Source organism: Sorex araneus, chromosome X (assembly GCF_027595985.1).
Source record: "Sorex araneus isolate mSorAra2 chromosome X, mSorAra2.pri, whole genome shotgun sequence".
NCBI classification, from domain to species: domain Eukaryota; kingdom Metazoa; phylum Chordata; class Mammalia; order Eulipotyphla; family Soricidae; genus Sorex; species Sorex araneus.
In genome coordinates, this window is record NC_073313.1 from 213,901,284 (window position 1) to 213,913,505 (window position 12,222).

The window sequence follows — 12,222 nt, forward strand, 5'->3', positions numbered from 1 at the left end:
ACGGCAGAGCCTGGCAAGCTACCCGTGCATATTGGATATGCCAAAAACAGTAACAATAAGTCTCTCAATGAGAGACGTTACTGGTGCCCGCTCGAACAAATCGATGAGCAACGGGATGACAGTGACAGTGATTAAAAAGCAAAGTAATACATGTAATTAAGCTTTTAAACTGTTAACTGGAGAGCCAGAGAGCCAGTACAGCAGGAAAAGAGCTTGTCTTGAATATCCAAGTACTAGGTTTGATACCTTGGACCACATACGGTCCAGAGTCCCACCAGGAATGATTCCCTGACCATAGAGCCAGGAGTAAGCCCTGAGCACCACTAGGCGTGGCTCAAAAAGAAAAAGAAAATAACTAGAAACAATGACCATTCTGTATTTACCTTGAAATACTTAAAATGAGAAAATATACTTTAAGTGGCTAAAATGCACTTATTTCAATTATTTCAGCAGGACTAGTGTTCTAAATTCATACTAGAAGAAGTCATCTAAACATACTATTATGAAACTTTTACACAGAACCAACCACTTGGATACCCCTTTTTTCAGTTCGCATTTGTTTTTCTAAATATTAACAGCAGGCTTAGAAAATTTCAAGCATTACAGCATAAATAATATGCAAACAGATGTTCAAAGATAATATTATTGTTGGTAATATTAAGTGATACTTAAAACACACAAAAAAGTTTAAATTTGTTTTAAAGGCAAAAATCAATTAGGAATGGGTGATGGGAATCCAAGAAAATCCCCAAGCTTCTGAACCAAATACAGTCCTACTTCTAAATACTAATTTTCTTCTCTAGAAACTAACAGGAATAACAGATTGACTATAGCTGCTAAGTATTAATGACAAGCTTGGTATGGCCTTTCTGTAGCTATACTGTTGAAAAAAATACTGCTTTGTTATCAGTGTTTCTTGCAATTTTTAGATATATACCTACTAGTGAAAAATTTCCCCCATAATATGCCACATAAAGGAAAACAACGTAGTTACTGGATTTCAACAGAGGTTCACAATTTCAAGAAAATTAAAACGCTGACACATTCCTTCCCTTCCTGGAAAAGCTAATCCCTTATCTACAATTGTGAAATGTGAAAAATTCTGAAAATTCAACAGTATTTTTCTGAAGTTTATGGAAAACAGTTGATGTAGAACTGGGTATATGCCAATTTAAGATTTAGTACGATTCTCCACTTGATGCATTGCAGAAATACCTCAGTTGATTAAAGGATGCTCTTCTGGGCCCCCAGAGCAGGTGGCTCAATGTTTTATTTACAGTACGTGTCTTATGGCGGGGAGGGGCGTCACATCAGTCAATGCCCAGGGGTTACTCCTGGCTTTGCACTCAGGAATTACTCCTGGTGGTGCTCAGGGGACCATATGGGATGCTGGAAATTGAACCCGGATCGGCCGCATGCAGGGCCAACGCCATACCTTGTACTATCACTCCAGCCCCTATAGTACATGTTTTAACATATAAATAGGCATTGTACATATCTGTAACTATATATCTGTATCTATATTCACACACAAATGTAGACTTGTACTCTCCCTGTTTTCTGCTATCTAGCCCACCAGGATTTCTCTTAGGTTCTAATCCACTCAAGTGACTGACACTAGCAAGTGCTGGCTGGAAGCTGTCTGGAGAGAATTTGGACTCTTTGGGTTTTGTCCTTTTTGAGGAATAAACCATATAAAAGCTGCCCACTGGTCCCTCAAAGGTGAAGGGGAGAGTGCACCATCCGGAAACATCTTCAGACAATAAGATTCAGGTGTGGGTTGTTTTGTTTTGTTTTTTAAAACAAAATTTTAAAAGTCTAATTTTCAACAAATGGCCTCAAACCAATAAAGAGGACAGTCAGTGTACAGGACCAAGCTTAGGGAGTGGAGCAGAGGGACTGATTCCAGATGGGCTTGTCCTTGGAACATTGGTGGAGGGAAGCTGGTCAAAGCTGCCAATCTGTGGTGGTGTGGTGTTGACAATGTACGCCTGAAAATACCGACAGCACTGTAAATCATAATACCTCAATAAAAATTGGGAGAAGGTGGAATAAAACTCTCATTTTAGTGAACTCAGCGATATCCATACCAAAAATTACTTTTAAATTTGGGGGAGCTATTATCTTCATTCATTTTTCTGTATCAGGAAGTTAGTCCATATTGGTCTGTCTTTAAGCAACTAAAGAAATTAAAGAATAGAGCAAGTGCTATAATTAGGATATGCAACTTAAAAAGTTGTTTTCTCTTTCAATATCGAAAGATCCTCAAATGTGCTCCTTTTTCACCAGAATATAGGCTCCTGAAGAATCTGAATGAATCAGAATTTGTTGTTCTCCCTCCCTCCCTCCCTCCCTCCCTCCCTCCCCCCCTCCCTTCCTCCCTCCTCTCTCTCCCTCTCTCTCTCCCTCCCTCTCCCTCTTCCTTCCTTCTGAGTGGGGGTGGGCGCACACCTTGCATGCTCAGAGCTCACTCCTGGGATCACTCCTGGGACTCAGGGGGAGGTGCAGCAAGCCATATGGGTTGCTGGGAATTGAACCTGGGTCAGAGGTGTGCAAGGCAAGCACCCTACCTGCTGTACTGTTGCCCCAGCACAGAATTATTTGGTGATCTTTAAAATCTGTTAGCTATTGTATGTGTGTGTGTGTGTGTGTCTGTCTGTCTGTCTGTGTCTGTGTGTCTGTGTGTTAGAGCTGGAGGGGGGGTGCACGAATGATGAATATTCCCAAGTGGTGCTCCAGAGTTCTGGGGTCACTGCTAGTGATAATCGGCCAACTGGGACACAGCGTCACTTTGGTGCAAAGGCCCAAGGATGCCGTGCTGCTCAGGTGCTGAGGTGCGGTGGATATTCAGGCCACCCTGGCAGTACTGGAGTCCTCAGGGCCACACCTGTTGATGCCTGGGGGACCACGTGGTGCCAGGAATGGAACCCAGCTTGGGCGCCTGACTCCTATCCTACCTCCTGACCAGTTAATTAGCTATTATTTGATGTACGCTACTACTTTCCAATTAGCTTTAAAGAAAAAGATATTTTTAAATAATTTTTAAAAATTAAAGAAAAGGTTGAACTTCTTTACAGATTTATTTTAAAAGGAACCATGGGCGCCAGGGAGCCAGCTTGGCGGTCAGGAGTACGTCTCGCAAGGGAGAAGACCTGAGTCCAATCTCTGGACTGCCTGGCCCCTGAGACCGCCGGGGTAACAGTGGTCCCAGCACCAGTACTGACCCAGCACGAACTGTCCAGCCCAACTGGCAAAGAATGGGGCAAGCTGTCAGGACTCCTTGTCTTCCCCTTAAAAAATAATAAAAATAAATGGATTATATTTAGGGGCATGCTTCCTTTATCCTCTCACTCAACACAGCCAAAATGTTTCACAAATAAATTTACACTAGATGCTTCTAATTCCATTAACCACTCTTCCAACTACAATTCTGCTTTCCACATTACCACAATACTGGCCAATGTTACACAGTAACTACAGGAACCCCTTGGTGCTAACACAGGTACACTTTCTTTTTTTTTAGCGGACACTGAAGCATTCAGTCCTTTCATCATGTTCTCACTCCATCAATTAATTCATCAACAGAATCACCGGATTCACTGAATTTCTTCCTGATTTTATTTCTCTGTCCACCATTCTAACACTTATTGTCTATGGTTTATCCTTCCTTGATTTTTGTCTTCTTTTTTTCATTGCTATTTTTCCAAAACAGAAGGTTCTCATTTCATTATCTGTTAAATGAAGGAATGAACATTCCTATCTTTTCTCTCTTCATATCCTCTCATCTCAACCTCTCCACATATTCAACTAACCCATGTGGGAATGCCTTCTACTACAGTCCGATTATCCCTACAGGTTTAAGAGCATACAGAAGACCTCTATGTATGGATGTCCCAAAGTACCCCCAAACTACCCAGTCTAAATCAGAACTCATTTCTTCACTTCAGTTTTCCCCACTACATGAGTCAAAGGGCAAATTTTCCTATTTCTGAATGCCAGTCTACAAATTCTATTGCTTCTGCCTTCTGAGTTAAAAGTAAATTAACCAAATCTACCCCTTTTCATTCCTCCACCCCATTCTATCTGCTATTGCATGTGGGAGGCTGGGAGAAGTCTCCATACAGGAAAGATCCCACGATGAGATTATCTTTCTCTCATTTTAGGAAGGAAATTAGGTTTAGTTTAACATCTTGTTTAACAACTTGCCTTTAAAGGGGTTGGAGAGATAGTACAAAAGGAAGAGCACTTGGCTTTACATACGGCAGACATAGGTTCAATCCCCAGCATCCCATAGGGTCCCCCAAGCAACACCAGGAGTGATTCCTGGGCACAGAGCCAGGAATAAAACAGGAGCATCTCCGGGTGTGGCCACCCCCAAAAAAAATCAAGACAAGAAACAAAAACTTCCCTTAAAAATCAATACTGAAGTGTGTGTGTATACGCAAGTTTGTGTATCACTAACTAGTAGGGTTTCACTGTATTCCACCCATCCTTGATTTGTTCGAGCGGGCACCAATAACGTCTCTCATTAAGAGACTTATTGTTACTGTTTTTGGCATATCCAATACACACGGGTAGCTTGCCAGGCTCTGCCGCTCGGAGTCCACCCATCCTAGCTAAAGAAATCCATTTAATACCTGTAAAGCCACCAGTAGGGAAACCCAGGTCTTCATATTCTACATTGCACATAATAAATTCATCACTATTCTTCTCAATTTCTTCCTTAAAATAAAAATTTTGCATCTATGCATCCTGTATCAAAAATCTATTTCCTAATACTATTAGTCTTTAAATGAATAGTTCATAGACATTCCTTTAGTTAGTAAATAAAACCAAACCCTAAAGAACATCTCTGTTGCTACTTCAAAATCCAAATTCACTCTTGCCTTAGTTCTTCCACATAGCACTAGTACATATCTCAGCTTCCCGGACACAAGAGTTAGCCTTGCTCTTTAACCAAAGCCATCTCACTCAATGAACAGATATTACCATTATAAGTGTTCCTGATTTAGCAATTAACTGAATTAATTCCCATTTTCATATAACAATGCAAAACCAAATGCAAAACTAAAACTGTAGGCTTGTAGTAAAGAAATGGTTTTGTAGTTTTCTACTAAATAGGTACTTTATTTTGTGTTAAAGTTTGCATTTGTGCAGAAAAATCTCCATGAGGTCATAAAAATTGAAACATTTTTTATAGACATCATCTCTGGCAGGAAGGACAGCACAGAGGATAGGGTGCTTGCCTTGCACGCGGCGGATCCAGGTTCGATTCCTCCGTCGCTCTTGGAGAGCCTGGCAAGCTAGAGTATTCCGCCCGCATGGCAGAGCCTGGCAAACTACCCATGGTGTATTTGATATGCCAAAAACAGTAACAAGTCTCACAATGGAGATGTTACTGGTGCCCACTCGAGCAAATCGATGAGCAACGGGATGACAGTGCTATAGTGCTACAGAAATAATCTGTTCACAAAATCAGGAGTAAGTCCTGCGTACAGTCAGGTGCAGCCTCAATGCCCCCCACACCCCCCAAATAAGACAGCTAAAGATGTCACAGTGCTTTGCATGCACAATGTCTGGGTTTGATCCCCAGCACCTCATGGTCCCCAAAGCATAAAGCCAGGATTGCCCATAAACAGGATGTGAACCAAAGTCTCTTCTAGTATCTACAGAAAATCTATAGATTGAGATAAAATACTTGCGTTATAGGCTTAAACAGTTTAGAAGTCTGCCAAAACAAAAACACCAAGGCCATTTTGTTTCATTAACCAACCATGCTAGGAGTCCCAGACTTAAACAGAAAACTAGAGAAATGTAACAAAGGAGTTCTCAAAGTCATTAGTATCATCAGCTTTATGGACTATAACTACTACTTTCTCAGGCTAGCTCTACCCCAGCCATGACTTATACCAAAACAGGAATACATAAGGTAGTACAAAATTCAGTATAAATATAAGTGGCAATAAATATATAATAATGGTCAAGGCTTGGGCATTAGAAATACATGGTGTGTCACTGTGTGCTCAGTTACAATAACCCACCAAAGATCATTAGGCAATACACTATTATCAGGGAGGGGAGTTAACCTCCAACAATTCAATAGTGGAAATACTGTGAGGGCTATATAAATGGGTCTAAGAAAGACAGTTAAGTAACCTAAAAGTGTCTGAATTCCAGAAGGGCCTGGAATTAACCTATTTGAAGCCAAGAATGGTGTGGCAGTTTTATAACTGAAATACTGACTGAGCACGAATCCAATACTTTAGAGGAAGGAATGAAGCAAACTACAGGTTGGAGATGCAGGTAGCGTGAGCCATAGAACAGAATCCCATATGGGCTAAGAGCAAGTGGTTTTCTAACTGGCATGAGAAATACATGGATGAGTTGGTGGGCCCCATTCCTATTTCTGACGCAACAAAACCAGAGATATTAGAATGGATGTTGCTAACCACTCCCATGGGGATACTGATGCAGGAACCCAGATGTTCAGCACTACAGATTAGTATTTTTTGCCTCTGAAGTCTGACAGCCCAGTCAAATGGGATGAAAGAAGACTATAAGAAAGTGGCATGGAGAGAAAGGGCAACATTCAGAGCAAGAAACAAGCAGAATTCATAAACTACCAACTCTAAAAACACATCCAATGATACCGTATTCCAGGCACTGTGTGCAGTGACATACATACATTCTTTTTCTTCATCCTCACACTCTGGAAATAGGCCTTATTATTCTCCACATTTCCAGGTGGGAAAGCTGAGAGTAGAGATGTTAGGCAAATGCTTACACACTGAGACAGTGAGAGAATTTGGCTTACTAGGAACCAACAAAAGTAGTTCTCCATTTTCTGGTTGGGTTTTACAATCAAAATCACACTTCACCCCAATTGTGAATTCATTTGTCCACAGTGGGTTGATAAATGAACTTTATTTCTATCTATAGGCAATATTAAAATATCAGGAACTGAAGAAATAGCACAGCAGGTAGGGCATTTGCCGTGCACGCGGCCGACCCGGGTTCGATTCCTCCAACCCTCTCAAAGAGCCCGGAAAGTTACCAAGAGTATCCCACTCACACAGCAGAGCCTGGCAAGCTATCCATGCCATATTCAATATACCAAAAATAATAACAAGTCTCACAATGGAGATGTTACTGGTGCCCGCTCAAGCAAATTGATGAACAATAGGACAATAGTGCTACAGTGCATTAAAATATCAAATACCACAGAGATAAGATATGTTGTATTTTTAAAAAAATGTTAAGCAAGGGACCAGAGCTATAGTACAGCAGAGAGTGTGTTTGCCTTGCACTAGGCCCAACCCAATTCAATCCTCAGCATCCCATATGGTCCCCTGAGCACTGTAAAGAGTAATATCTCAGGACAGAGCCAAGAGTAACCCCTGATCATCACTGGGTGTGACCAAAAACAAAGACAAAAACACACACAAACCGTTAAGCAATCCACAGAAACTTGGATGGAACTAGAGACTATCATTTTAAACAAGTAAATTGAATGAGAAGGACAAACACTGGCTGACCTCACTAGTATGCGGTATTGTAGCACTGTCATCCCCGTTGTTCATTGATTTGATCGAGCAGGTACCAGTAATGTCTCCATTGTGAGACTTGTTGTGGAGTGACAGCACAGCGGGTAGGGTGTTTGCCTTGCACACAGCCGACCCAGGTTCGATTCCTCCTTCCCTCTCGGCGAGTCCAGCAAGCTACCGAGAGTATCCCAACCACACAGCAGAGCCTAGCAAGCTACCCCTGGGGTATTCGATATGCCAAAATCAGAAACAACAAGTATGTGGTATACGGAGAAGCAACTCAAAAGCACAGACGGTATCAACTAGACCTTGGCCACTGGATTACAGACCTGAAAATATCACACACCCACACTCACACCCACACCCACCCCACACACACATACTCCATGAGGTGAACCGGAAGTAACAGAGTAGCATAGGTGGAATTAGTCTAGGACACATTAATTGTAGTAAAGAAACAGCAACTGTCAATCAACAAGATGGGGGTTGGGGGAGGATGATTGGACCAGAGGTGACATAGGGACAGCAGTGCAGGGTCATGGATGTCCAGTGACTGTATACATCAAAACTTATAAACACTATCATAACATTATCACCACATGGCTATCGTATCCATATCACCAATTATAGCAAACGATGAAATTAAAAAATATAATAAGGCATACTAGCCGCCCTCTGAAACCCAGGTGCTCTTACGTATAATACTGCCTTTTTCTAGTCTTCGGGTAACGGAAAATGCCAAGGGAACCAACTGCTCACTTTCAATCCCCTAATTTTGCAAGAGACTGTAATGTCGGTTCCTGAGCCCCATAGACTCAGACAGAGAAGAGGCCTCAGTTTGGGAGTCAGCAGCGTACTGGGGGGGTAGCTGACAGGAGAAATGTAGACACATCAAAAGGGATCTATCTGCAGACCACAAAAACATTCAAGTATCCAAACACTCCATGCACCACAGAGCTCTCTGCATCGGCAGTCCCGAAGCAGAAACACCGAAGCAACCTAAGTGTCCTCGATGAATGGGTGACAGATGTAGTGGCACAGAGACATGCTGGACTCAAGACTCAGCTGTCAGAGCGATGGGTCATCAGCAACGAAAAGCACAGAGTTGGGGGGCCAGTCTGTGTGTACCAAGGACTTAAAACCTGATGAACTGACCATAAAGGGGTGGGGGGTGGCGCACAAGACACCCCGGTGGGCACTGATCACAAAAGGAACTAGCGGAATTCTCAAGCAGCTGTCAGAGGGCGATGAGACGACAGGCACAAGAGCGCAATTCCCACTTTTTTTCTTTTCCATTCACCGGCTGGTGCTACTCCAGCGAGTACTCTGCCTACAGCGGGGGCGTCGAGGGCGCCCCCACGAGTCGATTCCCCGGGCGCCGAGAGAGAGACCCGCGCGGGGCTGGGCTCGGGGACCACACGCCGCGGAGACCCCGTGCCCAGAAACTCCCGGGCGGCCGGGCCTAAGGAGCAGGCGCGGAGAGACGCCGCCAGCGCCACTTCCCCACCAGCGGGGGCTCCTCGGCCTGACCCGCGGCGCGGCGCGCGAGCGGGCACCTGCCTCCCGGCGCCCCCCCACAGCCCTGCCAGCCCGCTCGCACCCGTTCTTTGGTCGCCCCCACGCCCCAGTGCAGCCCGGCAGCTAGCGATTCCCCCACTCCGGCTCGCTACCTACGACGAGCCGGCCGAGTTCAGGAATTACCTGCAGCTCCACCGCGCCGCCATCACACCGGAAACACGTCACTTCCCCCTTCCCGGGCCCGGGCAGTAAGAGGAAGACGAAACGTAAACGCTAGAATTCTGCCCCTAGATTAGCTTGGATTACGTAATCTTATCGGCTGCATTGTGAAAGAAGATTTTTTTTTAGGACAATATTTACAGCAGTCGATCCGGCTGCACTTTCCTCTCACTAAGAGGACGAGAAAAGTGAAATAGGCATAAACTACAAAGTCCAGCATGCACCAGCTGCGCGGGAGGAAGTGGAGCGGCCTTTAAGGGTTAGCACGAACGAGCCGCAGGGCAGGACGGGAATTGTAGTTCTGTGTCTGCACCAGCGCATGCATGCGTGCGGGTGACTCACTGGGTTTAGGGTTTGGCAAAATTTAATCTACCACTATTTTTCGGCAGTTGGAAATTAATTTTAATAGTAACTTTTGTGGCACATAAATTCAGTATAGTAGTTTTGTTATCTACAAAACAAAAAAAATTGACTATAGACCTAGATGAGCAAAAACTAATGATATGATGTTATGTGTGTAATTCAAGCCCTAATGCAGAAGAGAATATTGGACTGTTAGGCAATGAGAAAAAACTTATTCTGTGGAAAAGATGATGACAATATTTTAGGTTAAGGAACCACCTGGCTCTACATTATGAGAATAAAAGATTGTTTGAACCACTTGGAAATAGTCTTTACTGAAATAAAAGGTGAGAAATAGAAACGTTTATTTAAAATTTGCTTCCCAGAGTAACAAAAACCTATGAATTCAGTTTGCTGTGGGGGAAGGAGGTATTTTATTTCCCTAAGACAACAGTACCTTTATGTTTCCCTATCTTGTATAACCAGTATGGTTTCCCAAGCACTAGCCCATTATAGTTCGGGGTTGATCCCTTCCGAGGGCCAAAAGAGTATAATCATTAGGGGATAGAGAAACAATATAGAGGGCAGGACGCATTTCTTGCACATGTCTGACCTGGATTCAATGCCCAGCACCGGTTTGGGTCCCTGGAACTCCACCAGGAGTGGTCCTTGAACATAGTCAGTAATAAGACCTGAGAATCCCTGGGTGTGCACCCGCCACCTCAAAAAAGAGTATCTATATTACACAAAATATTGAATTCCTCTACTTTGGTTTAGATTGTGAACTTACTGGGACCAGAGAGATAGAACAGTAGGTAGGGCCTTGCCTTGCACACAGCTGACATGGGTTCAAAACCCTTTACCCCATACTGTCCCCAGAGCATCAGAAGGAGTATCCCTGAGCATTGCCAGTGTGGCCCATAAACAAACAAACAAAAAAAACCTCATGAGCCTATTGATATCATCATTCACAACTGATCTTGGACAAATATTTCACAACTGGGTTTCGTGTTAGATAAACATAATTTTTAAAAAATGGAATAATCAGTATATTTTATGCATTTTAGATGATTTCTATATATTTATCTGTATTTGTTCTTATTTAAGTTATTTGGCCTTAGTTAAAGGTGTGAGGGTTGGAGTGACAGAACAGCATGTAAGATGGTTGCTTTGCTCACAGATGACCGGGGTTCTAAACTAAGCACTCCATAAGGTCCCGGGAGCATCACAAGGAATGATTCCTGTGGACAGAACCAGTTGTAATCCTGAGCTCCAACGAGGGCGAACTAAAAAATAATAAAAAGTATTTGTTTGGTTTGCTTGCATGGGGATTAAAGGGGATGGGTCTGGCTTTGTTCTCAGTAGCAACCTCTGGTGTTCAAGGGACCAACCAGTTTGCAGCAGCCACATTATAGACAAGCACAATAATCTTTGTACTATCTTGCATTATCTGTCTGGTCATAAAGGTCTGTTTTGTCTTTAAAAATGTAAGGGAAGGGGCCATGGTACAGAGAGTAGGGCACTTGCCTTGCATGCAGCCTACTGGAACCTAGTAGAGTCCCCTGAACACCAACAGGAGTGATCTCTGAGCACAGAACCAGGAGTAGTCCCTGAGTACAGAGTCGGGAGTAGTCCCTGAGCATCGCCTGGTGAATATATTTTAGTGGTAGTAATGCAGGGCACAGAAGATGAATCTAGTTAATAGATATATCTGTTTTTTTCAATAAAGCACCAGCTTCTCCCAGGAACAGGGGAGTTATCAAGAGATAACTATCTAGATATCTAGTTATCAAGAGAAATGACAATAAAGCTGAATCTAGGATAATTAAAGGAATCTTGAAAACAGATATTCATGAGTCATTTGAGATGCAGTTAGATAGAGTAAAGAAAGTAAAAAGTGAGAATGGAGGAGACTGGTTGGGGCCTAGGTAGCTCAAGATGGAGATATTTAGACTGAGATAAAATGAATAGGCTTTTGTATTCAGGTCTTCCTCAGTGATGGCTTGAACCAACCCAAGCAAAATATGCCATCCCTTGAAATGAAAGGTGGGCTTCAAAGAATTTACAATTGAACTATGTCCCCTCACCTAACTGCACTCTTACCAAGTAAACAAAAAGCCTTTCTTGAAGAGGTCTATGAGAAGCATATTTTTGTGTCTGAACAGAAGACTTTTTGTATCATATAAATTCCACATATAGGGAATTGTATATAGGCCCACCAGCACCTGTAAATTCCACATATAGGTGCTGGTGGGCCTCTCATTCTGAAGAGACATTTAGAAGAGAGTCATTTGAATAAACTATAATGTCACCATCTTTATAGTTGGTCTTAAGTCACAACTGAATTTCTTCACCCTCTTCACTATGCATTGCACATTACCCTCCATTAGTCTTAGTTTTTAAACCTTGCATGAAATTGAAAACTCTGGTAATAATTTCCCTTTCCACTCAGTGTTTTTTCTTTTGCCCATATGGAGTCCATTGGACAAGAAAGTACTGAAGTACACAAATGGATCAGCTGAGCACTACAAATAATCTTATTTGACCACTTTGTGTAGCTTCAAACCCTCTCTTTTTAAAAAAAAATTAGTTTAATTTT

The 12,222-nt window shown here is 42.8% G+C and overlaps 1 protein-coding gene across 1 annotated transcript in view; it reads right to left on the reverse strand.

The window, feature by feature from the left end:
* CWC22 (CWC22 spliceosome associated protein homolog) overlaps positions 1 to 9,280 on the reverse strand; it is a 75,173-nt gene extending 65,893 nt beyond the window's left edge. Inside the window, exon 1 of the mRNA XM_055123015.1 lies at positions 9,246 to 9,280. The gene's annotated coding sequence lies outside the window, so the exon portion shown is untranslated. The remainder of the gene's footprint in view (positions 1 to 9,245) is intronic.
* Between the last annotated feature and the right edge of the window lie 2,942 nt (positions 9,281 to 12,222).